The sequence below is a fragment of the Hemibagrus wyckioides genome, linkage group LG27, assembly GCF_019097595.1.
Source record: "Hemibagrus wyckioides isolate EC202008001 linkage group LG27, SWU_Hwy_1.0, whole genome shotgun sequence".
Taxonomy (NCBI): domain Eukaryota; kingdom Metazoa; phylum Chordata; class Actinopteri; order Siluriformes; family Bagridae; genus Hemibagrus; species Hemibagrus wyckioides.
Genome location: NC_080736.1, coordinates 19,152,059 through 19,179,558, shown reverse-complemented (window position 1 = coordinate 19,179,558; position 27,500 = coordinate 19,152,059). Strand labels below are relative to the sequence as shown.

The following is a 27,500-nucleotide window of genomic DNA, read 5'->3' as shown; positions in this document are numbered from 1 at the left end:
TTATATTTTGGGAAGCCAATTAAGATCATCATTAGTACAAATATAAATGCAGTGCTGTGGACACCTCTACTGCACTACTTACTCATTTATTTGGCTCTCTGTATGATGTAATAGTCCACACACACACACACACACACACACTGTGGTTAAAGGTTGTCACACACACACACATCTTACATTACAGCGTAGAAGGTTTTGGACACTCGGATGCTTTGTTTTGCAGTGACCACTTAATGGCTCTTTACCACATTGTGTGTGTGTGTGTGTGTGTTTAGTGGAGAAAAAAAAAGAGAAGTATGAAGCCATTAGGAAAGCATCAACTCTTTATCTGAACCTGTCCAAAAGAAAGGACAGCATGACTCCATCCCCCATGTGTGTTGAGCTTATCGGAATCATACACACGCATACGCATACGCATGTGGAGCCCTGGAATGGAAAGTTTTCCTTTGTTATGTGTGTGTGTGTTGTGTTTTTATTATTTCAGCTTTCTCTCTTCCTCGCAGCTCCATCTGGGTTTAATTTGTACTTCCTGCGCTCTGTTTTTTGCTCAGCACTTATTCGAAGGAGCCGTCGTCAAGAATCGGACCTGAACCGGCACGATATGAAACACCTTATTGCTAAACATCCCTTACAAAGTACCTCGTTATCAGTTAGTCGCCTTGCCTCCTAGTGGGCAGTTTCCGAAAGCGGGCAGTGTGTGGCGAGGCGGCGTAGATCCGTCAGCTTCTGCGGTTTTTAGACGAAAGAAAAAAAAAAAGATATATATAAAAATATACAGTTATCTGTAGGGTTAGTCTTTGTGAGAAAAAAGCCCCAGCATCACCAAGCTGCCATTGTTTGGCCCTTGAGTAAGGCCCTCAACCACCCCCCTCTGCGCCAGGGGTGCTGCATCATGGCTGACCCTGTGCTCTGACCCCCAACATGCAAAGAAGAAAGAATTTCACTGTGCAGTAATCTATATGTGACAAATAATTTTTACTTAAAAACTTCAAATCGGACTAATATCGTCTGGTGTAGTAGCAGAGAGACACCACAAGGGGGAGATAGAACAGATCCTGTAGATAGAATCGGCCTCCATCACTCTGACACGTCTAGCTAAGTGGAGAGTTAGACGGCAGGACAGTATAGCGTTTATATTCGGCATCACAGTTCCGACCAATCAGAGCTTCCAGATTCTGTTAATATATCGCTAGACATTGTGTAGTGAGGCGATGAGAATACGCTAATCCTGTCCTTGACGTTATTTCGTCAGCTTTTAATCTGTAGTGCATTTCTTTATATCATTCTACCATCCACTTTGGTGTATTGTTTTTTTCCTTCTTCAGCTGGAAACTATCAGAGATTCATCATCAGCCTCTTTCTGGACTGGAGTCAAATTTGAGTGAATTCTGGCACCGATGGCTTTCCATTTTCCAATCCCGTGCATTCGGCTTCTTGGAACGCTTTCATGGTTTGATATTCCAGACCTGCGATGATTTCATTTCGGCTTGATCTTAAACAAAACCCGGAGATCTTGTTTCTCCCAGTGTGTGAATCCCCAAGTGTGTGTGTGTGTGTGTGTGTGTATAATGTGTGTATTCTGCCAGGTTTTTTTCTCCTTTTGAGAGTAACAGGTAAGGTTTCTCAGAAGTCTACTCTAATGTACAGTCGGCCTCGGGTGCGTCGGAGAGAGCACTTTAAAATTTATCAGTCATATTTTTGTGCTTTAACTGATGTGTCGGTTTCCATGTGTGGTTCTGTAAATTTGCATTAGGGTGTGTGTGTGTGTGTGTGACCTTTTGACCGTGACGCTGAAGGGGGTGTGGAGTCCCTTCTGTGAGGAAACGTTCTGTAAAAAAAATATTTAAAAAAAAGCAGACTATATATAAAACGGCTCAGCGGTCCCACCCTGCTGTAGTTCCTGTTTCTGATGATTTAACACCCACCAGACAAACAGCTGTGTTTGACCTTCACTTGACCTTCATCTGTGGTCCAGCTTCAGGCTTCACCCTGGGCCCACTTCATCCTCTTCTTCTATTTTTATAGGAGGAAAAATATCCTTCATTAAAACAACGCTGGAGCGTTGTGTTATCATAATGTTAGCATCAGTCTGAGATTCAGACAGGGTCAAGGTCACTGCAAGGTCAAATGTCTGATACGGTTTTTCCTTCAATAGCTTTCACCCTATGTGTAGTATATTTGAAGAAAATTTCAAGCATCACTGATCAACAAGAATTAAAGCTACTGGTGGCTTTCTGCTTGTTTTTAGTATTGACATAATAGAATTTAAAATCTGGGGTTCGTCCTAAACATGAATGGGAATTTCTGCTTGTTTGTAGAAGTTTCCAGTCGTTTGTTGATGATTCTAGTCGTTTTATTAGGTTACATTAAGAAATCTGTTAGCGATTAGTTGTTTTATGTTATTTTTATAAGTTTGTTGACATTTTAGTCACTTTTATGTTATTTGTAGCAGTTTGTTGATTCTAGTCGATTTTCTTTGTTATTTTTAGAAGTTTGTTGTTGATTCTATTTGTGTTTTTAGGTTATGTTTCGAAGGTTGTTGATTATTCTAGTGGTTTTTTTTTTAGGTTATTTTTTAGACATTTGTTGATTCTAGTCGATTTTTATGTTGTTTTTTTTTAGAAGTTTGTTGATTCTGGTTGTTTTTTTAAGGAAAGTTTAGAAGTTTGTTGATTCTAGTCGTTTTTGTTATTTTTAGAAGTTCGTTGTTGATTCTAGTAGGTTTTTTTAGGTTATTTTTAGAAGTTTGTTGATTCTAGTTGTTTTTTTATGTTGTTTTTTAGAAGTTTGTAAACCTTTTAGACTTTTTTAAGATTTTTATAAGTTTGAGCATGTTTATCGATGTTTCTTATATCTTCAGACATTAGTGGATATTTTTGAGAAATTTGCACACACTTCTTGGCCTGTAGCTGTTTTTGCTAGCTGCAGGCTGTAATATCCAGTAGAAAATTAGCTGAAGAAAGTCTTTTCTGAGCAATTTTCCAGCACAACCGAAGAAAACGTTGATGTTCCTGATAACTTGGTCGTGTTTGCTCCATCACTCCATACCGTATAGAGTAGATGTAACGGCTGTTAGCTAGCTAGCCTCAGTGATTAGCCGTCTTCTGCTTGCGGTCCACATTTCCCAGAGTTCTTCAGACTATGTGAGATGCACAAATCTCGATTCCCTAACTCTGTTTGTTGAGTCTGCCGCAGTGTAAACATCTGGCACAGAGAGCGCTACGACATTCCCTAGCGTCTGCCTGCGTACGCAAATATAAATAAGTGTAGGTCACCTTTGGGAAAGATCCACTGGCGTGTGTGTGAGAGAGAAGGCTGGTATGTGGAGGCGTGGAAGCCTGACATGCTTTAAAGCCGTGCCTGGATCAGGTTTGATACTGTAAGCTGAAATCAGATCTCTGAACCGTGCTAAACTATGCCAAGCCTCTGGTCTGGATCCAAATATACGCCGCCAAGTGCTCTGGAGCTCTGTTCACTGCAGGGTTTCTTTTTAGGGCTTGTCTTGGCCTCTTTGCTACAAAACCTTGATTAGCTGAAGGACAACCAGAGTCAGCGAGTAGATCTGCACACCGGAGATAAATGTTATACTTTCAGCCCGAAAGAAACAAGAAATTAACAAGTAACATGAAATTTGATAGAGCTTGGTCTTTCGATGCATTTTGTTCCACCCAGGAATTCCAGAAATTTCTTTGACTGCGATTCACCTGCTCCTTTAGAAACATTTCTTTGTGCAAAATTTCTTTTATTAAGATGAATATATACTTTTTCCTGCATTGCACTCTTAAGTGTAAAAGTTAGAATTAAAGTTAAAGGTAAAAGTTAACATTAAGATCAAAGACTAACTTAAAAAACTTGTGTGAAGGTTAAAGACTTAAGGTTTAAGGTAAAGGTTGATATTAAGGTTACAGACAAACTTAGTGTAAAGGTTGGAGAAATGCTAGAATTAAAACAGTTAGAAATAATGTTAAGGTTACAATTGGACTGAGTATTTAGGAATGAAGACTTCAAGGTTATAAAGTTAAAGTAAAGGTCAAGATTAACATTGAAAAGTTAGAATTGAGGTTAAAGACAAAGTTACGGTGAATGTTATGGTTAAAAAAAAACAGAATTAAAATTAATCTTGAGGTAAAGTTAGGGTTCAAATTTCTGTAATGTTCATTTTTTAATGGTAATTTTTTAAAGGTTAAATTAAGGATCGGGTTCAAAAAAATCAAAAAAGCATGTTGGATTCAAAGTTAACATTTAAAGTAAGAGCCAAAGTTAAGGTTAAAAGACAGAATTAAAGTTAAAAATAAAGCTGGATATAGACTTAGAATCAAGGTTAGAAGGTAAATGAAGTTACTGTTGATTCTGAAGCTCTAGGCTAGAAAAGTGGATCAAAGCTTCACATAACACTTCAGTTTTATTCGATTGAGATATGAGAGGATCCCGGTGTAACAGACTGTGTAAACATGGCTACTGATATGTGTGTGTAGAATTTTGTTACCCCACAATATCTGTGGGAGATTTTATGCCTCATGAAGCGAAGCTGCGTTCTTTACCTCCTTTCTGTTTAATCGTGTCTGATTTTAAAAAGAAAAGAAAAGTGTGCTTAGTTTGCCGAGCTGTGGTTGAGGCTGTGCATGTGGAGGTGTAGAGGTGGCATGTGTGGCTGTGTGTGGCTGTGTGTGTGTGTGTGTGTGTGTGTGTGTGCGTGTGTGCACATGTATGAGAGCATGAGCGTGTATGCATGCACATGCAAAGAAAAATGCAAATGCAGGCCACTCTGCTGTCCTAAAGCTTTTCCTGTAGAGAAACCCGAATTGCACCATCCTGCTAGGGCATTACAGAACACACACACAATCACACGCACACACACACTCACACATGTCTCATGTCACTTTCGTTACACTTGCACCTCTTCAAACAAGATGACTTTCTCATAAGCGTGTGTCGCAATCAGATTCAGAAGATTATGCTATGATTTTTCAGATCTTATGAGTCTCTCTGTTTACACCAGTCACTTTCTTTTTTTTACTTTGTCTTCCTCCTTGGGTTTTTTTTTTCTTCTGTTTGCCCCCCCCCCCTTTTTTTTAACGACTCTGTAAACTTTGTTTTGCATCCAAACCTGCCGGCATAAATCCTCCTGTGGTTTGGCTCCTTCGGGTAAAAACGCATCACGTAAATAATCCCAGTCCTGACATGATTTTGGCTGGATGATGCCGAAGGCCCCCCCCCCCCGAAAGTTCTCTTAACAAAACTAGCTGCGTCCCGTCGGTTTACGGCTTTTCGTTTACTTCCCTTTCCATCTCTGCCTTCGGTTTTCTCACAAACTCAAAAACCATAACTGCAGCGTTATCACTGGTTCAGTCAACAGAGACCAACTGTTACTATGGCAACACCAGACTGGACACATGGGCAGTCACTAAACCGTTTTCCAACAAAACACGTGTAGAGTTGAATAAAAGGAAAACTTTATAGTAAACAACTCGTTTTTTTTTTTTTTAGAAGTGCCTTATGATTTATCAGGGAGTTTTTCCTTGCCGCATTTCACCTGTAAGTCAGATCCGAATCCGTATCCAGATTTCCGTAAAGCCGCACTGTGACAAAGATTGATGTTAGAATTCTGTTCCAACAAACTACTCGAAATCCAAGTAACACTTTTGGGAATTTTTTATTTATAAACGTTTTCTTACACAGATATGTCTGAGTTATCGCTAGCTTTGCGACTGCAGCTAATATACGTGAATTGTTTGTTTTTTGTCTACATAAGAAATGAGAGATGAGTGAGTGAAGATCTGATTTCTGACACAGCTAACCAATGTTTCTAATCCATTATGTTAACTAAAGCTCAGCTAATACTATTTTCTTTTCAGTATTTTTTTCTTTTTCAGGTAAAAATGAGTTTTTCCGTCTTGTGTAAGCTAATAAACGACCTGATGTTCAAGCTGTACAAGCTGTCATGTCTGTCAGGTTGTAGTTGTTACAAGCAAATGACTTTTATACATTGTGCCAACACAAGATTGGGCAAGTTAGATTTGAAACATATATTACGCAGTGGATGGAGTTATTGAAATAGAAACTCAAAGAAACTGGGAACTCAAGCAAGTGAAAGAGAGTAGCTGTGTTTAACAAAAATTAGCAACTGTGCCTTTAATCATGGCAAAACTTAGCAACTTGTAGAATCTAAAGAACTAAGTATCTCTGGAGTCCCAAAAGTGCTGCCTATCTAGACACACTCTTCCTAAACATAATGAAAATGTGTTCAGTATAAATGTTTTACTGTATAATCCATGAGTCTGTGGTGTTCGGAGCCACGTTACACTTTGCACTCGGTCGTTCTGGCGAGCTTTACAGTGGCTGTTGCATCATATCACGAGACACTCATGTGTATCAGTGTTTTAGGAGTGGGGAGAGATATTCGAGCTTACTGGACCAGATTAGACACAGACACATATTTCCAGATGCCACATGTTGAGGGTTGAGGTCACCAGTTTGCAGTGCAGTAACTAGGTAAGGACTAGTTGGTTACTGAATCTGTGGTGGAATTAGCACTACAGTGTGAAGGAAAGATTGTGTAATTTAGCAGTGTGTCAAAAAATCTGAATCTGTCCTGTTTATCTTCACTGATACAGTTATCCACGCCTTCCTTTGAGACGCCTAACGAATCCCATCAGATTAGTTCTGACACCGAATCGTTATCTTGACACACTCTCGAGCGTATCGGCGCTTGCGCCGAGGATGTGTTGCCGAGGGAAACGATAACGCCTGTGCGAGTGTGTATCCGAGAGCTGACCGATAGATACCGGTTGTCTTCTGCTGTAGGAATGGGAAACAGGTTCCATTTCCTCTTCCGCTGAGATCGGATGGACAGGAAGTGGCCTTGTTTTTGCATGGAGGGAAGATGGTAGCCTTTGAAAGCGAGCTGAATGGACATCTGTCTGTGTGTGGGGGGGGGTAGGGGTGTCATCTTATTTCCTTCCAGGTCTCAGTGTCGGGTTATATGATGTTTTAAGCTCTCATATGATGAAAAACGCAGCCCTCAGCTGTACAATCGTCCCCGATGGTTGAGGGGCGAAGTAAAGCTGTTGACCCCGTGATGTCATAAGGCTGATGGATGTGTTCAGGATGAATCTGGCTTGAGGCCTTGATCCCACTCTGACCTTTGCACTGTTACAGAGAGAAAGGAAATCTTGAGACAGCATGAGATGTATTGTTTTTGGCTTTCATGCAGAATATCAGAATAGATATAAATAGTTTTCTTACACTCTCAGTGTTTTTACACCAGAGCTACAGATGTGTTACACTCTGGAATGAGACGTCACCTGGTTGTGAAGAGTGTGTTCAATGGGTTGGAGGCCTGGAGAGCAGTCACGCCTGTCCTCGGGTTAGAAACAAAGTTCTTACTGTCTCCATGAAGGTCATTAACTTACTATAAAGAGACGCCTCATACCTTTTTATAATGTCTCTTATCTTCGAGTCTTATTGACCTTGGAACTGAGCCACGAAGTGCAGAGATGTGAGAAGACATAATAATGTTTTTCTTTACAAATTTTATGATTAGCAAAACGTAGATTCTTGGAAATATTCAAATGAATTTCTTTTCAGACAAATTTTTTTTGTTTGTCTTGTTCCAAGATCCACCCACATTTTGTAACATTTTCCAGTTAAATCGTAGCTGCATTAAAGTAGAGCCCCCCCCCCCCGCCATTCAAAATCATGGAGTGTACAAACTTTTGCACAAGGTACAGTAGGTGTATGTAACCTGCTGTTCATGATTAATTAATAATAATGCAATTTGGATTGTAGTAATGCCATCCTGGTGAAGCTAATCTAATTATAATGAACATTTTTTTCAAATGAAGGTAAGAGAGAAAGAGAAGTTTCTGGAAGTTTTGTAGCTAAGCTTTTAAAAAAAAAAAAAAGGTTTGGAATATGGGTTTGAGATTTGTGAGCTCTTCTTGTTTGTGTCCGTGATTCAGATTGACATTTGGGCTTCATGACCCAATTTGTATCAATAAAACACAAGAGCAATCATGTAGAAGGGGAATTGAGCACGATTGGGTTGAGCTACAGGAAGAGGGCTGTCCATTATCAGATGTGTGTGTGTGTGTGTGTGTGTTACTGAGTAGGCGAGTTGATGCGTCTCGGGTCGGTTCATTTCATTTTTATTTCCCCCATGACCTTAAGATTTTAGTGCTTTGATCTTGTCCTTTAATATCCTTTAAAATGATAATTGTTGCTTAATTGCTAGTATCACATTATGGCCCAAGTGTGTGCGTGTTGTGTGTTGTGGGGTGGTGAGTGGGTGGAAAAGGGTATTACAAAGGTCACAGACTGTTTACTGCTTGAACTTTGACTCCCCACCCCACTTACATGTAGGAAATGAGCATTCTTAACGTTTCCATGACTAGCGCAGTTTAACCAAAGTGTGTGAATCCTTCCATAACTGTTCTCTTAACTTTCTCTGCAAGTGCCACCCATGTTTTATCATGAAGTCCATTGTTTTGGAGAGAAAAGGTAGAAGGAAACTCTCACTGTGTTGTTTGGAAATGTCAGGTCCAGTTCATCAGAGACCCAGGTCCAGTGTGGTTCACAGTGAAGACCTTGACCTTGCAGGACTTCCTCTGAGCATTTTCCTCCTGTCACAGCGCCGACACAAAGCAGCTCATGTTAAACGGAGCCTGCTGTCATTTTTCCGTGACCCACTGCGAGTGTGATTCACTACAGCTGGGAACTGTTGAAGAAAAACACTCACCATTTCCATCACAGAAAACAGTGCTTCCTGTTCAGGGGTGGACCATTAAAACCTGATTTGTTTGTTTGAGTTGAGTTGTGCAATCTAAATATAACGGGGGCGTATAGCAAACCCCTTTTTTTGTGAACCATCAGCACTGGAATTGTACTTTAATTATGTTGAATTTTGGGTAATGAACACTATGGACAGTGTGGCATGGCTCCTGGAAGTGTACGCAAAAAAGAAAAACACCATGCTTTGTATAATTGCCTGCATAGTGTTTCCTAAGAGCTTGCCTGTGTAATACCTGTATCCAGTCAGGGTTGTGTCAGGTCCTGGATCTGTCCTCCAGGAAAACTGGCCATGAGGTGGGAATATACCCTGGATACAAGGCTAGTCCATCTTCGGGCACCATGCACGCACTCATTCACACCTAGTGGCCAGGGCGGTTTTGAGAGGTGGGAAGAACCTGGAGATCCTGTATGAAACCCAAACTGACCCATAGCACAGACAGTACCTTAAGCTCAGAACTGAACCTAGCTGTGATTCTACAATTCTTCGCCTTTTGGGATTCCCCAATTATTTGCAATATAGTAACAAGACTCTGCAAACCTTATTTTGCTGCCCCTCAGTTCCCTGATGACTTTTAAGAAGTTCACATTACTATGGCAACCAGAGTAACATAGTGGAACTTGAAGTACCTATATCCTGATCTCTTTTGATGTTTGTTTATCTGGCTTAACAATCAGCAGATTGCTTGTTGGTAACAACTAGCCAGTCAAAGTGTAGGGTGTGGGAATAGTTATGGTGCATGAGCAGGATCTGTCGGAATACCGTCTGGTCCTCATTTTCCAACTTACACTGGTTCTGGTTTGTATATCACCACCTCCCTTGCATGCCATTTTAGCAGCCCAAAACAATGGAGGATCTCATGTTTACGTGCAATGTTTGGACCAAATGATCAGTGATTGGAATGACCTGACGAGAAACATGCGCCTCTGAAGTGGCTATGCTATGCCATGCTATGCAGGACTCCATCCAACCATCCATCCATCCATCCATCCATCCAACCACTTCTCCTACACAGTCACAGGGAACCTGGAGCCTATCCCATGGGACTTGGCCCACAAGCCGGGGGACTTCCTGAAGGGAGTACTATTCCTCTGCAGGGTTGATCAGTGCATGCTGACTGTTGTTGCACTATTTAAGTCCTCTCTGGTGCCTTTGTGTGTGTTTACCCTCTTAGTCAAGCTGGGTCTCTTTTAAGCAGAGTCAACAAAAAACCCGATCCGAGGCTTTCAGAGAATCCCACAGTGAATAAACACACAAACCTGCTGCTGTCAGGAAAATCTCTATTAAACATTCAAGTAATCACTCTGATCAGATATGTAGGAGTTTTACATCAAAATATGGTTTTGCAACCCCTGCAGTGCTACTTCTATCCAGCATATATATTGCAATTGATTAAATGGTTTATGAATATGCTAGAGAGGCCACAACACATGAGAACAAATCGAACACATTAATATTCTTGCCCCCATTGCTTTGCCTCCCTCAAGTTGATGGATTGGTTTCCCAAGAGAGAGTTGCAGGAACATATTGAAGTGGTTTAGCGAACACATACCTGGCCATTACTCCCACTCGTTTGTTCTGCCTGAACGAATTTCCTCTGCGCTCCTTGACTGTTTTGTCTCTGGTTCCAATTCAACTCGAGTATCTCTGAATCATTTATGAGCCGCTGTTTGATGACAGGAGGTCAGGACATGCTTTACCTGGCTGCTTTCCAAGTTGCCATGATTTCTGGACTTGTTCCACCATTGTACTTTAATTCAGATGTCTTAGATGTCTTTTTAAACACTGCAGACAATGCCGAAACAACACAACGTCGATTCCATGGATTGCTGAAGTGATTACCAATGGTGAATTTGAGAAATGTCTCTGTGGCACATAGAAATGAGGTCATACATGATAATGCCCTAAACAATGTTAGTATACGGTACCTGACTGTCGGCTACTGAGGCTCTTGACACTTTTCAGCAGTTCGTTTTTACATAGTGTGTTTTCAACTTCTTCGCTCTGGAATAGTGATGCTTCACGCAGAAGAACCTGTTTAGTGTTTTAAGCTGTAAACATTGATTAGGTACAGTAAAGGTATTACTTAGAGCAGCTTATTTATACCAGAGAGACCAGTCTTAAACTCCATAAACTACCACTTGTTTGTCAGTAAAAATGCTATTTGCAGCCACTGTTTATGAATGCAGCAGCCGAGTTTGACTTTAAGGCTCCTTTTTGAAATCAAAATAGTTTCAGTATCAGTGCACACCAACCTACTGGAGTTTTATGGTTACTGAGTTCAACACGTTCTGTCCACATATGGAACTTTTCTGGAGCACTTGCCTGGTGCATGGACTTATGGGATTAAAATTTTGCTAAAATAAGGACCTGTAATAGCCATTCATGCTTGTCCTACCTTCTGATGGGAGGTCCGAAAATAGAGGTGCTGATGAGCTAACTCTTGAACCTGATGACTTCGATAAAAGACCAGAATGTTTCTCAACACAGCCCGAGCCAGGACTTCCAAACCCCCTCTGGCTGTCATTCAAAGCTCTGTGGGTATGTGATTAGCTAATGATTCACCACTGTTCATGCGCCCTGTAGATAATCAAGGACGTGCCCTTGTATTTTAATTATTTAATTATATTTTAATTGCATCTCATTGAAATAATAGCAGCTTAGCCCTCTTAAGATATTAGATCGTTGACCAGAGCCGACCGAAGTCGTAAGTTAGCGTAATGCTTATGTATTGCTTAATGGGACTTGTCTAACGTTTGGCTGCAGAGCACAGACTCTGGCAAGGTCTCGTGGTTGGCCTTGATCTACACACAAAACACAACCCAGACTGCTGTCCACAGCATTCTCTGAATTTGCTGAATAGGGGGCTTTCTGAATACGACGTCCATTTTCTCTTTTAAAGTTTACGCAGAACTATTGGATTGAATTTGGACATTGCTGATGCTGCCATTTGAACAATTCAGGAAGTGTGGCTTACAAAATATATTTTCCGATTTTGTTCATTCCACTTGCAGTTACATGTGGGATTATTGCCACAATCCAATATGCCAGTGTGATCAGGTACTTTCCCAAACTATAAGCTTCTAATCGAGGATCGGTTATGGAGATAACTGTTTCCTGCAGAGATTAGTTTTATGCCTTGTTTACTGTTGCCATGGCATGTCATCACCAAAACGTCCCTGTCTGTCATGTTTCCATGTCTGCGCGTGAAATATTTCTCACAGCTTCCATTGTAATGGTTGTCAAAAACTATGGCCTGACATTATGTCCTAATCTAGAAGATCTGGAACAACCCCAGTTTACATAACTATGCGATTTGACAGGGCTTTAGTATGTTTAGTCCAAGGGGATGTCCAACCTTACCCGGAAAGAGCCGGTGTGGGTGCAGGCTTTCATTCCGGTCAAGCAAGCGCCACACCTGATTTCCACTTGTTTAATCAGTTGATCTTGGTTTTCAGTAGACTCAGGTGTGGCTTCTACTCGGTTGGAACGAAAACCTGCACCCAGGTAAGTTTATACACCCAGGGTTTAGTTAGTTAGACCCTGTGTCACTTCCCACTATACTGCCCCTTCTGCCTACAGTGAGGTACATAATGCCCATTTCCACTGTCCAGTCACAATGCAGACCTGTTGCTCTGTGGTGTCTGTGTGTATTTACACAGATGTAATCAAGCACATGGCCATGATGGTTATCTCTCTGTGTCTGTGTATAGAGTTCAGAGTTTTTTAAGTGGTGGGTGGATAGTTTTCCTCCAGGCAGTACTGGTTTCCTGCTCCTTTCGGTCTGTGGAGCCTCGAGCATTTGTCCATCCTCCCATATCCATCCATCCGTGTGTCTTTGTCTATTGAAACGTGCCCGTTCATTCACCCATCCTTCCATCTGTCTAGCTGTTTATCAATCCATCTACCTATTTATCCACCCAGCCATATAGCCTCCAGTTTGTTTATTTATCTGTTTGTCCTAACGTTTGTCTATTTGTCCAACTGTCCACCCCTCCATTTGTCTGTTCTTCCATCTTTCTAACTATCCTTCCATTTGTCTATTTGACCATCTGTCCATTTATCCACCTGTCCATCTGTCTAGGTTTCTATCTGTCTATCCACCCAGCCATTTATCCTTTCTTCTGTCTGTTCCTCCACTTATCCATCCAGTCACCATCCCTTCAGTTCTTCATGTTCCAAGTTTCCTTCCATCCATCCTTCCATTTATATATTTGTCCAACTATCCATCTTTCCGTTTGTCTCTTCATCCATCCATCCTTCCTTTTGTCTATCCAAACATCTGTCCAGTTATCCATCGATTTATCCAACCATCAGTCCATACTTCCATTCATCTAGTCATCCTTTTATCTGTCTGCCAATCCTTCTGTTGTCTACTTGTGACATAAGACCTTATACTGTCTTATATAGTGATGCAGAGATATAATGTTTGGGTTATGCAGGTTTTTCATGGACACTTTAAAATCTTGTGGCTGAGGGTTTTGTTTTTTTTTTGTCCTCTACGTGTATTTTTTTTTTTTTGGTCCCTCTTGTTTTTCCATCAGCCCAAGAATCAGTATTAGGGACGTAAGACATGATTATTTCTCAATAGCACATTTCTGTTATTTATGATGTTTCCTCAGTGTGTCATTTTCTGAACAGAGCTTAAGAAGGAATGTTCTAGAATTTTTGTTTTCCTGACTGATACCTACCTGGTTGTGTGTGTGTGTCTGAAAATGAGGGCTTCTGTACCTTTTTCCTCAAAACTCATGTTATAGTGCAATATTTGTCTCATTTGTCTTATGGTCTATCCAGAGAGAGAGATGGTGGTTCATACTGAGGCATGATAAAGTCAGATAATCTGATGGAAATGAACCTTTTTCTCTTGCTGACCACATAGCCTGCTAGTGTCATAGCTGGATAAACTGACTATATTAGCTACGCTATCAAATTTGTCACTTAATCTTGTTTTTACAGTTAAACAGTAAATCAAACAAGCCAGGAGTGCCTGTGAATCATGATTTTCTGACAGCTAGTAGTGTTATGTCTATAGACCATCTTTTTAGCTAGCTGTAACAGGAGGTCAACTGTAAATCCACTCAGACTTGCTATGAGTTAGGGAGAATTTTCATCTTTTGTGTGTTTTATGTGTAATTTGTGTGATTTCTGTGTGCTTCTGTGTTGCAGGTGAGACAGCGTGTGCTAGCAGAAAGAGGAGCAGTCACTCAGCAGCTAGGTAAGGGAGGCGTGGCCTCGGTTTTACTCTTTATGTAAAGTAGCCGTGGCCTTTGTGTCTTGCTCTATGTGAAGGGGGCGTGTCTTCTGTGTAACTCTCTGTGAACGTGGCATGGCCTCTGTCTTACTGTGTGAAGGAGGCATGGCTTCTGTGCCTTACTCTATATGAGAACGGGGTGTGGCCTCTGTCTTACTGTTTATGTGAAGGAGGTGTGGCTTCTCATAGTGAAGGAGGCACGGCTTCTCTGCTGTCAATCGTAGTGAAGGAGGTGTGGCCTCTGTGTCTTGCTCTATGTGAAAGAGGAGTGGCTTCTCTGCTGTCAGTCTTAGTGAAGGAGGCGTGGCCCCTGTGTCTTACTCTATGTGAAGAAGTGGCTTCTCTGCTGTCAGTCTTAGTGAAGGAGGAGTGGCTTCTCTGCTGTCAATCTTAGTGAAGGAGGCGTGGCCTCTGTGTCTTACTCTGTGAAGGAGTGGCTTCTCTGCTGTCAGTCTTGGTGAAGGAGGCGTGGCCTTTGTGTCTTACTCTATGTGAAGGAGGAGTGGCTTCTCTGCTGTCAATCTTAGTGAAGGAGGCGTGGCCCCTGTGTCTTACTCTATGTGAAGAAGTGGCTTCTCTGCTGTCAGTCTTAGTGAAGGAGGAGTGGCTTCTCTGCTGTCAATCTTAGTGAAGGAGGCGTGGCCTCTGTGTCTTACTCTGTGAAGGAGTGGCTTCTCTGCTGTCAGTCTTGGTGAAGGAGGCGTGGCCTTTGTGTCTTACTCTATGTGAAGGAGGAGTGGCTTCTCTGCTGTCAATCTTAGTGAAGGAGGCGTGGCCTCTGTGTCTTACTCTATGTGAAGGAGGAGTGGCTTCTCTGCTGTCAGTCTTAGTGAAGGAGGCGTGGCCTTTGTGTCTTACTCTATGTGAAGAAGTGGCTTCTCTGCTGTCAGTCTTAGTGAAGGAGGTGTGGCTTCTGTGCTGGTGTCCTCATACAGTACTGTATTTGTTCTCTCTCTCTCTCTCTCTCTCTCTCTCTCTCTCTCTCTCATCTGAGCTTCATGAGTAACAGTACAGTTGGCAAGATATTTTATGACGCTGGAAAAGCGCTAATAACCACAGCAGCGGTTTCCTATAAAACCTCCCGCTGCACAGCGTCTCTCTCAGCGTGTGCGTTTTTCTCATTTCTTTCCTGTCACTCTGACGTCAGCCGCTGCCTTAATAATCATCTAGAATATTAATATTTCACACACTCTGTCCTTTCACGTCTAATCAAGTCTAATTCTTCTGTAATCGTGTTCGTTCAGGCAAAAACTCTAGACTAACGACTAGAGCATCTTCGCTGTAACCGGAGTTAGACTCCTGCATCTGTTAACCCACTGCTAAACCCACTTAGCCCAATGGCTATAATCCGGTTTAGGAATAAAGAGGATTGGGATTTATTTTATTATTATAATTCACTCAATCACTGTTTGCAGTCATGTTCTTCTCACTCGAAATTCAGTGTAGCAGGTTCCTCACTCAGACTTCACTGATAAACTCGCGTGAAATGACCTATCGCTTTACTTCCTGACCAATCAGAATCGAGCGTTCGGCGGTCCCTGGACACAATGCCTGGATCCTGACCCCGTGCTGAAATTCGAGTGTGAGGGATGAGGAATTTTATTTGTGTTGAATTTTAAAGTGATTATGCAAGTGAACAGACGTCCTCCCTAAACAGACCCCCACCCTCTCTCGCTCTCACTCTCTCTCTCTCTCTCTCTCTCTCTCTCTCTCTCTCGTGCTGTCTCTCTCTCTTTCTCACTCACTCTCGCGCGCTCTCTCTTTCTCTCTCTCTGATTAATTTGTTCCATTGCTGTTTTGAGTGTGATGTGAATAACGGCAGAAAGGAAAGAGAGAGAAAGAGACAGACCGACGGACAGACAGATGGAGACTTCAGTACAGTGGTGGTGTTTATGGTGTATATCAGACACACAGACACAGAAATGGGAGAAATGGAGACAGGAAACGCCCACACGTGATTGTTAAAACAATCCAGAGTTTCAGTGTGACCTGTGTGTCTCTCTCTCTCTCTCTCTCTCTCTCTCTTTCTTTCTGTTCTCTCTCTGTCTGTCTGTCTGTCTTTCTCGTTAAAGCCCCTCCCACTGCTCCTCTGGCTGCCCTCCAGTCAGTCCTCTCGTCTCTCCTCCTCTTTCTCTTTTCTGAATCCTCGTCCCGTTCTCTGGGTTCTGCGCTTTCGCACATGCTATGATGTCATGTGTGTCCAGAAAACAGTCGAATTCTTCTTTAATGATGTCGTTCAGCACTGCTCTCAATCTTAAAGGTGCACTAAGTGTTTTTATTCCACGTGGAAAAATCTGCACCAGAGTGAGGAGGATGATTTAGCCGTTACAGAGTGCCCTTAGAGACCCTGACCTCTTACTGTACACTGGGTCAGTCTGATTACTGAAACATCTCTCTCTCTCTCTCTCTCTCTCTCTCTCCCTCTCCATCAGTCTCATGTCCTGTCTTTCTGGCTGTCTTCCTGTTTCTCTCTCTCTCCCTTCTTCTCTCTCTCTCTCCCTCTCCTGTTGGCTCTCTTCCTTTTTCTTCATCCCTTCTTTCTGTTTGTCATGCTGTGTTGCTGGCACTCTCTCTGTCTCTCCCCTACTGTCTCACTGTCTCTCTCTCTCCCTCTCTCTCTCTGACTCTTCCTGTCTAATTTAATAAAGTCTGCTTGACTGACCTCACTCTTACAGAATGCACCAAATCGTTGTATGTGTGTGTGTGAGAGAGAGAAAGAGAATCTGCTGTAATTTTCCTTTCCTTGATAAACACCAGCAACACTAATTTGTGTGTGTGTGTGTGTGTGTGTGCATGCTCATACACACAGTGGTTCAAAGCTTTTCTCCCCAATAGAAGAATTTGCTAATAAACTCTGTGCCATGACCCGCTATTGGAGCCTCTGAAGAAGCAACCTGCTGCTGTTTTATAGTGTTTAATAAAGTGAGGTGTGTGTGTGAGAGAGAGAGGTAGCGGCGGCAGTGACATGTGAAGCTGAATTCTCTATCTCAGACCGTGGAGATGACCTTTGACTATTAACAGTTAGAAGTGGGAGAGAGAGTGTGTGTGTGTGTGTGTGAGAGAGAGAGTGTAAGTGTGGGGTGTGTGTGTATGTGTGAGAGAGAGTGTGGGGTGTGTGTGCGCGTGCGTGGAATGCAGCTGTGATGGAAGACTGCTTAATTCACCCTGATCTCGTCTCATCGCCCCGTCCCTGCCCACGCCAACATTTTACCCAGAATTCTTAGGGAGGCTTCGGCGCTTACTGTGCCAGGAGAGTTTGCTAGTGTTAGCGCTCTTATCACCACGTCGCTATTAGCCGTATGCTAGCCTTCAGAGGAGATTTATACCTTGCATGCTAACGGTGTGTGTATAAACATTCTCCCTGTCAGTGGATTTTATCAGTTGGGGTGCAATTCATACACACATACACACACACACACACACACACACAAACTATTCTCAAAATTCCTGTAAGGCACTTTTGTGCTAGCACATAAGCATCAGTCATGGTCAGGGTGTTATTAGAATGTTTCTCACACACACACCACATTATGGCTGAATCGCACCTTCTGTCACTCTACAACGTGCTATTGTGAATCTCTGTGCTATGCTAATAGCATTAAGAATGAAATGTGCTAGCTTTCAGAGATTAGCTTTTATTATTTGTAGCCTCGTAGCACCAAGGCTAAATTCAAACACACAGGAAGCTAATCTCCTATTAGTTATTTGCTAATATCATTATTTTTCATATTTTTCAAAAATTATTCATATTTGGTGCCATTTTCCCATGAATCATTTTTGTGAATCTTTTCATGTGAACTACCGCCCAGCCTGCCATGTTCACCTGAATCACTTTTGCATGGATCATTTTCACACACACCTTTTTTTTTTTTTTTTTTTTATAAGTGTGAACCATTTCCAGGTCAAGCATTTTCAGGTGAATCGTTTGGTGTGAATCGTTATTTTTGTGAATGAATCCTTCTCATGAGAATGATTTTAGCACTTTTGCCTCACTTTGTAGCTCGAATGCACAGGAGTCACAAAAGACACGATTCTCGTCTAGTTTTCACCGAATTGCAGCAGGATGCAGTACATTAGTGAATGAGTTCTCTGCCCAGTTCCTAAATCAGTTCCCAGGGAGTCGTTTTTGGGATGAATCATATGATTCAGCAAATGAATCACTGGATGTCATTCACATTGCAAGGATTTAGCTTCCTGCTTTATTTACCGTGTTTGTGTGTGTGAGTGAGAATGAGTGTGGGGGGTGAGTTTACAATTCCTTAATCAGTTCTTAGGGAGTCACTTTGGGTTGAATCATATGATTCAGTAAATGAATCGGTGGTTTACAATTCCTTAATCAGTTCTTAGGGAGTCACTTTGGGTTGAATCATATGATTCAGTAAATGAATCGGTGGTTTACAATTCCTAAATCAGTTCTTAGGGAGTCACTTTGGGTTGAATCATATGATTCAGTAAATGAATCGGTGGTTTACAATTCCTTAATCAGTTCTTAGGGAGTCACTTTGGGTTGAATCATATGATTCAGTAAATGAATCGGTGGTTTACAATTCCTAAATCAGTTCTTAGGGAGTCACTTTGGGTTGAATCATATGATTCAGTAAACAAATCAGTGGTTTACAATTCCTAAATCAGTTCTTAGGGAGTCACTTTGGGTTGAATCATATGATTCAGTAAATGAATCGGTGGTTTACAATTCCTTAATCAGTTCTTAGGGAGTCACTTTGGGTTGAATCATATGATTCAGTAAATGAATCAGTGGTTTGCAATTCCTTAATCAGTTCTTAGGGAGTCACTTTGGGTTGAATCATATGATTCAGTAAACGAATCGGTGGTTTACAATTCCTAAATCAGTTCTTAGGGAGTCACTTTGGGTTGAATCATATGATTCAGTAAACGAATCGGTGGTTTACAATTCCTAAATAAGTTCTTAGGGAGTCACTTTGGGTTGAATCATATGATTCAGTAAACGAATCGGTGGTTTACAATTCCTAAATCAGTTCTTGGGGAGTCACTTTGGGTTGAATCATATGATTCAGTAAACGAATCGGTGGTTTACAATTCCTAAATCAGTTCTTAGGGAGTCACTTTGGGTTGAATCATATGATTCAGGGAACAAATCACTGGACGTCATTCACATTGTGAGGATTTAACTTGCTGCTTTATTTACCGTGTTTGTGGGTGTGTATGTGGTGATTTTTAGCTTGTGTGGGAACTTTTTTCCTGGCAGGTTTATGGCACAAATGTTGAAAACATCCCTTTTAAACCGGAGAACGCGCCAAAGCGAAAACAGACGGCTGCTGCTTTTAGACTGTGGGTGAACCGTAGCTATTTCAGGCAGGTATTTGGTGTGGCTTAGGGAACTCTCGGAGTGTGTGTGTGTCTGTGTGTGTGTGATTGGCTCAAGCTCAGATAATTCAGCAACTTATCTTTAGCGCTCGTTTGAACCGTTCCAGACTTGAATGGCCTCCATTTCTAGGCAGAGATAAAAGGACGGGGATTACAGCTGGAATGATGCATCAGTACACCGGTTTGCCCTGATGTGGAAATCTGAAGGAGTCGTGTATCATTTTGTTATACCAGCACACATAATGACATGCACTGATTTACCACACTGATGATCTACTAGATTATGGTACCACATGGTACGGGTATTTTTTTTTTCCCCTCTTCCCCTACCTTTCTAACCTTAATCAGAATCTGGGAGCTCTGCTATCTGCTGAACCAGCAGACGTTAAACAAACCGGGACGAGCTCCAGACACATCATGAATAATTGATTAAATATTGATCGACTCAGACGACTACAAATCTCCCTGGGTTGAGATTCTGAAGGGGAAAAAAAGTGGCCTTGTCCGTATTTCCCCCCCATAATTAGCGTTTCGGGTTTTTCTACTTGGGTCAGCACTGTTCGCTTCAACACCCGCCAATTAAAAAGGAATCAGAGGAGCAGGCTGAGCGCTGAGGTTTTCTCTCTGTGTTATTAAACGTGTTCATGCAGAGTTCAGGGACTCCTCAGAGCTGGAGATGGAGTGTGTGTGTGTGACAGGACAGGAAATGGAAATTGTCGCAAGATGATGTCATCAAAAGAGCGCCAGACATTCGAAAGACTTCCCCGGGTCCCGCCCCCTACAATACTTTTTTTTTTACCACAGTCAAGTTTAAATGTGGGGTAGAGCTAATGCCATAAGCTAGCGTGAGAACTCGAGGATGATTCGATGGCTAGTCACATGGCGCGTTCAAGTCGTGTTTACAAGCGTGAACGCTAACAGAGTCGTAATTACAGTCAAAAGTGGGATGAGACAATCCAGGATTTGGCGAGGAAATTTTTCAGAATTGCCACCAATTTTCTGCAGATTTGGGTCGAGATGAGTCGCGTGATCTCACAACACGCATTCAGCAGAAGCGTCTTCCGTGGATGTGTGTGTTCACTGGGAAGTGTTTAAAACAAGAATCATGCCGTTTCGCAGACTACATTTCTGCAAAACCCCACAAATTCAAATTTTGGGGGGGGAGAAAACCCTCGTTTTTTTGGCGACAGCAATCGCAAAAATAGCTTCGTGAGCAGAGCTTACAGTCTCCTTTAGCCTGATCATCATTAATCAGAAGATGCGTCCAGGTCACCGCAGGCTTGCGTAATGTTGGTGTCATTATCAATAACAATAAATCACTTTCACATTCAGATTTCTTCTACAAAATTTACAGACGTTTTTTTTTTTCTTTTTATTGATATTTAAGCGAAGAACTTGACGTCCAGTTGAGTGAAATTCTGTGCAAGTGAAGTTCGGACGTTGCTGTCATACGATCAAGCTAAAACTGTGTCCTTCCTGCCTTGTTTGCTGTGGCTGTTGTAACACGAAGTTTAAAAGTCTTTCATGAGCTTTTGGGTGGCAGCTTGAACAATTGAGCTGGATAAAAGCCCAGCATGTGAACATGAGGGGGGGGTGATGAGAGAGAGAGAGAGAGAGAGAGAGAGAGAGAGAGAAAAGAAAAATGTGCAGTGCTTTGAAAGAGGGATATTTATGTGGTGTGTAAAGGTTAGCCGAAGCCTGAACTCTCTGAGGTTCTGTGGTGTGTGTACACACATACGTACACACACACACACACACACACACACAAGGCAGGAGATTCCAACCTGAAGAGACCTACATGAAGCCTCCGGAGGGAGGGGCATGTTTTTTGAAAAACCAGGTCAATTTGAGATTCTGACCTCAGATCAGTTTTGGTGTTTAACTCTGACTCTCTAAGAGTTCAGGTCTGCAGCCTAAAGCTGATCCTGGATCAGTTTGTACTGGCAAACTTGTTTCCTGGCTCTGTATTAGGCAGCTGTGACTTTGGTCTTTTTGTTCGTGTTCTTGGCCCTTTGGGTGGGTGATGAATAAGAACGAGAGAGAGAGAGGGGGAGAGGGAGCAGAGAGGGATGAAAGAACAGAGAAGAAAAGAAGAAATGAAGTGGGACAAGTTGGGGGAGGTTAAGGTTTAAAGTGAACGAGTGAGATAGATGGAGAGTTGGATAGCGCACGTCTAAATCATCACACACGCGTCATTGTCACAAACGTGAACCACTATCTACCCTCTGAATCGCTTCGAATATACATGTCCGCCTTCAGACTTTAGGCCACGCCCCATTACCTGTCCTTAAAAACTTCAGCATGGCTGTAAGACTCCATTTTGCAGCTTTTATTTAAACTGATAAGTGAGTCATTCAAGACATCGAACGACTCCAAGTTTCCTTTGTCTGGTGATTTAGGCATGCAGCTTGAGTGATGTAAAATTGGAGGTTATAAGCTTTCCCTTTTTTTGGCTACATCATGACATCATCGCCAAACATGTTGTTGTTTAGGATTCTTATTATGGGAGTCACTTAAATGATTCATGAGTCATGATTCACGGTTCATTCAGTCTTTCGCCGGGAATGAAAGTGTTTGTACAGGTGAATGTGGCAGGTGCAGGAGGCATGAAAGGTGTGTTGCTATAGCGATAGGCAGGTGTGTGTTTGTGTGTGTGTGTGCGCGCGTGCGTACCTCTATTAGCATTGAGTTCAGTTACTTTGTTCTAGCAAAGCGCTCGAAGCCTGTGTGTGTGTGTGTGTGTTGGCAAGCTCTGCTCCCCAGAGTTCATGTTTTTCAACGATTAATAGTGTTGCTATGTAAGGATTGGGCAACAGTGTTAAACGAAACCAAATGTTTTTGGGACGTGGCCCAAACTCCATTGAGGAGTCCACTGAGGGGTTCGGGCCACGTCCCAAAAACATTTGGTTTTGTTTAATGCTCACTTGCCCGTGCAAAACAAATGAGGCGGACTGTGGGTCAGCAGGGACGGAGCTTACGTTACATTTGATCCGCCAGTCGCTCTCTCGATCACGTGACATCGCTACAGTTCTCTATATAATGACTCTCGGTGATATTAGATTCCACAGAAGGCGCTTAGTTTGCTGAGTTCCAGCGGAGTTCAGAGCAGAGCTGAATAAGAGAAAGGAAAGGACGCTGATGATGTCATAGAATAGAAGAAGTTTGTGATGAGTTGCTTAAGGAATAAAACACAAGAATTCTCTTTATAGAAAACTCTACTGGGGGAAGGAGGGGTGCGCAAACTTTTGCACTCAGCTGTAGGTGTTAACTAGGATAGATAGAGATGCTTCTACACTGTGTGTGTGTGTGAGGATATTGTTTTGGCTCTAAGGGTTCCTGAACAATGAATATTCCATTTCCCTTACTGCTCAGCTCAGGAACTCGGGCATGACTTCATCGCCACACACACACACACACACACACACACACACACTTTCTCTAAGGCTATTCCTCTGTCTTCCTCTTGCTAATATTGACCTTCACATACCACATGTGTTCTCATAGCTGTACGTTTCCTGAACTTTCAATCACACACACACACACACACACACACACACACACACACACACACTGCAGCACTGTCGCATTCGTTTAGCTCAGCTGCTGGAAGCCGAATTCATAAAAATAAGACACCCGCTAACAAGAAACATCTACTTCCTTTTGATTACATAAAACAGAACCAGACACCTTCTCTCTCTCACACACACACACTTTTTTTTTTCTGGAGCCTTCAAAATTCATCTGTTGCTTTGATTTTAAAATTCCACATCCATCAAAATCAATGGAGTAAAAAATGTAGAAAGAAAAAGATGAAAGCGGTGCTGATTACAGCCGCTAAATGACGAGGGGGGCGGGGGGCGGGCTTGTCCTGAGGGGGTTTATACAAGAGCGCTGTTGAATTCTCGAATCTGATTGGCCAGAAGGCGATGATGACATCAGAACTGCATTTGTTGTAGAAACTTGAGCTTTTGATCTGCTCTGATCTGATATTGATGTGATGTGAGGAAGTTTATGAAAGATCAGAGCAGGTGTGGTTTAAGAAGGAACTGAGAGTGTGTGTGTATGTGTGTGTGTGTACATGCTAAAGTGACAGATTAATTGAGACTGAAGTGATAGATCGGTTGGGATCAGACTCGTAGCCAGAGTGCAAGTGTTTTATCAAGTATGTTGCCTATGGCGTGTGTGTGTGTGTGTGCGCCAAAAGAAATAACACACTTGACAATCTGGCCTGCACATGGTGAACAGAAAGGAAAAGAGAGAGCGAGAGAGCACGAGCCCTCGCCAAGTGCAGGAAGTTGTTGTGCTAGTTTTTGTCGTACCTGCGTTTTCCTGATTCACGCTAATTTCTTTGTGTTTGTTGAACCAATCAGATGGCTACGATTAAGTACTAGCTTGTGACATCAAGCGATTAGTCCTTTGCTGTAGTTGGTGGAGTTTTTGGTATGAAACCAAATATCCTGGGTGTGAAGTCACTCATTTTCGTTTAAAAAAAAAAACAAAACAAAAAAAACTGTGTGTGTATATATAAGAAGAAAATTCAAAAAGGGGCGGGGCAAGGGGCATGTCCTTCCTCTTCTGGTTCTAAACTTGTTGCTTAATAACTTCTATATTTACCGTACACGATGGAAAATGAAGGCTGCTTGTAAAAGATTGGATTATTCCCAACCCGTGCACACGACGACTGTTACGTGTTGCGGCGTGTTTCAGTCTGGACTCTTGTGGGAGCAGTTTCTCATTTTTGGGTCAAAAAATGTTTTGAAGGAAAAAGAAATGAAACGTGCTGAGAGAGAGACAGAATTTTGAAGAAAGACTAAAAGAATGAGAGAAGGACACGAGGGTGGGTTAGTATTCGCAGAACCCTGTTATACAGGCGTGTCTGCTGTTTTGATGTCATTTCCTGTCCAACCGCAGGAAAAAAATAACAAAACGGCAGAGAGGATGAGGAGGGGGAATGTAAACATTTTTCCCAGCGTGTGTTTGGACGTTGCTTGTAGGAGTGTCACCAAAAAACACACACGAAGCCCAGCTCTGGATTAGCGCATTGTCTCTGTGTTTAAGCGATTATTGTTAATTTGTCCATCAAACATGTACCATCATGTGGCTAAAATTTCTTGTTGACCCAACGCTGACCTCGTGGTGTGGTTATGTTCCAAACCACAGCCCTGCTGCATGGCTCAGTGGAGTGGTTTGAGTTTTGTAATCAGACGCTGATGGGGTTAAATATTAGAATCGTCTCCTCACAGCTGTGCTCATACTTCAGCCAAGAAGCCCACCCTCTCTCTCTCTCTCTTCTCTTTCTGTCTCTCTCTCTCTCTCTCCCCCTTTCTCTTTCTCTTTTCCTGGAACTCTAAGCCATGAATCATTAAAAGGACTTCCAGTGACCTAAACCCACCCTTAACGCATGCTGAAAAGAACTAGGCCTTGTTTCATTAATGTATTCAATAGGAATTTTAGCTTCACCTCAGAAGGAGCTAACTCGCACTAGTTAACAAGAATGTGTGTAAAATCCTCTCGGAAATCCTGCCGGGTTAGCTGATGCTAGCTAGAACTAACAGCACTAATTTTAAACATAATATTCTCTCGGAAATCCTGTCAGGTTAGCTCATGCTAGCTAGCACTAACATCAAAATTTTTAAGCACAAGATCCTTTCAGAGATCCACTCAGGTTAGCTGATGCTAGCTACCTAGTAACAATAATTCTGAATTTTAAACAAAATATCTTGTCAAAAAACCTGTCAGGTTAGCTTCTGTAGCAGTTTATTTATTAATATAACTTTAAAATCTTATATTAATGTATAATATATAATATATATAATGTACATTATATCTCCTCTTATATTAATGTGACTTTGTCTCTGATTATCTTGGGTCAGAAATCTAGCTAGCACTTGTAGTAATAATTATGAACATTTTATAAATATGGATTTTAAATCAAAATTTTAAGTCAAAATCCTCTCAGGTTAGCTAAGGCTAGGTGGCACTAGTAGTAGTAATTATGAATGTAAAATCTTCTTAGAAATCCTGTTATTTGTTCAAGCTAGCTAGTTAAGTAGCACTAGTATATCATTATGAACATATATTAATATCTCTTGAAACTCTCCTCTGAAATCCTGTTGTTAGCAAGCTAGCACTGCAGATAGTAATTATCAACATTAATGAATATGAATGTATTCCCAAGTTAGCTATCCTCATGTTAGCAGTCCTGATGGAACTAGTTCATGATCATTCATGATTCATGATGATAGACACAAAATCTGCTTGGACACCTTCTCAGGGTAGCTAGCTAGCTAGCACTTGTGGTGATATTTCTGAGTATTACTATTAATATAATTTCCTCTCAGAAATCCTGTCAGTTTAGCTTGTCTTAGCTAGCGCTAGTAGTAATAATTGTCAGCCTAGCTCATCTTAGCTAGCTAGTACTAATAATTGTGGACATTTATTAATATGGCTTCCTCACAAAAAATCCGGTCACAGTAACTGTCCAATTTAATAGCTGGTGAGTTTGAAATCTAGCATGCTTGCTAGCTAGCCTGTTAGCCAGCTTAATGACATGTATCCAGAACTTAGAATCTCGATCAGGTTGAAACATTAGCCGTACCTGCTAGAGAGAGTAACACTTGCTAGCTTGTTATATTGCTAACCAATTTGTAGTCTAATTCTTCGAATGAATCCAGTGGCTGGAAATCCCATGCTATGCTAAGCTAAGCTAATATACCTGTGGCTCAGAGCGGTGCACTAGCACAACACTAAGCCTATCAATGTCTATGGCAGGTTAAAGCCAGAATCATGGAAATTATTAACATTCCAGTTCAACATGTGGTGTTCCATTTACACATACACACACACATCTATACACACACACACACACACACACATCTATACATACACACAAACACACACACACAGCAGTGGAATATTGTTGCACACATGATGAGAAAGGAGAGATTGGACAGTGTGAATGAGTCATGGGTGGAGAGAGAGAGAGAGAAATGTGAACAATGGAGAAAGAAAAAGATAAACATAATAACAGAAGGAGGAATAAGAATGGATGAAGGAAAGGGAATATGAGAAAGAGATGGAGAACGAGAAAGAAAGGCTAAAATAAGATTAGCAAGAATGAGAGAGAGAAGAAGGGAGAAAGACATGATGGACAGAATAAGCTCTCAGTGGAATGAAAGATTGGACAAACAAGACAAAAAAAGGTTTAGGCCTAGCAGAGAGACATCTGACATCCAAGCTCGGGGCAGGAAATGAACGAGAGGAAAAAATGAGCGTGAGAGGAAGAGATCATTTCATTTTGGAGCAGAAGAATGAAGCTCAGGTGTTAGCAAATTGAATTCATGTGCTTCAAAATTTTTAAACATCCCTGTCTAACACTTCCTCGTCGTCTTCCTCTCACGACCCAGAAAGTTGCGTCACGCAGCACCTTCAGCAGCAGGAACATAACTGACAGTGATTTTCTTTGCTTATTAGCCATCGAGCTAACTAACGATTATGCCAATTAGCTCTTAGACTACAACATGAGTAAAATTTAGCTGGCAAAATACTAATTTCTTAATGTTTCTTATAGCTCACCCTCGCAGAAGTAACCTAGCTAGCTAGATACCGTTAGCTGTTTTTGGCTTGCGTGCTAACTGGGTTTTCTCGGAATATTCTTACGTTCCTTCAGAATACATTGCTTGCTATTTTCTAAACATCATCTGGCTAGCCCTCAGGAAGCTGACTGCAGTCTAGCGGAACATCTTGCTTGCTAACTAATTTCTTTCAGAATATCTTGCTTGCTAATAATGCTTGCCTTAATTATTTTTTTTCCTAATTAATTAATTAAAGATCTCATGCTACATTCCCAGTCATTTATCTCCTGCATCTCATTCATGCACCGCTTTTGAGTATAGTCTTGCTTGCTAAGCACATTCCCTCAGAATACATTGCTTGCTAACTACATAGCCTTTTCGATTCAGTCTTGCTTGCTAACCATGTTGCCTTTGAATACCCTGTTTGCTAACTACGTTCCCTCAGAATTTCTTGCTCGCTATGTACATTCCTTATCAGAATCAGTTTCATCTTGCTGACAGTGTTACCTAGGAATATCTTATTTGCTAGCAACGTAGCTTT

The 27,500-nt window shown here is 41.7% G+C and overlaps 1 protein-coding gene and 1 long non-coding RNA gene across 7 annotated transcripts in view; one reads left to right on the top strand and one right to left on the bottom strand.

The window, feature by feature from the left end:
* Positions 1–27,500, top strand: part of add3a (adducin 3 (gamma) a) — an 83,089-nt gene that overhangs the window by 1,488 nt on the left and 54,101 nt on the right. For all 6 annotated transcript variants that reach the window (XM_058381790.1, XM_058381791.1, XM_058381788.1 and 3 more), the window contains exon 2: positions 13,955–14,003. The gene's annotated coding sequence lies outside the window, so the exon portion shown is untranslated. The remainder of the gene's footprint in view (positions 1–13,954; positions 14,004–27,500) is intronic.
* On the bottom strand, positions 6,327–8,752 carry LOC131347609 (uncharacterized). Its single transcript, XR_009203806.1, has 3 exons — positions 8,518–8,752; positions 7,305–7,356; positions 6,327–7,149 (listed from the first exon to the last, which is right to left on the bottom strand). It is a non-coding gene; the product is annotated as an uncharacterized LOC131347609 (long non-coding RNA).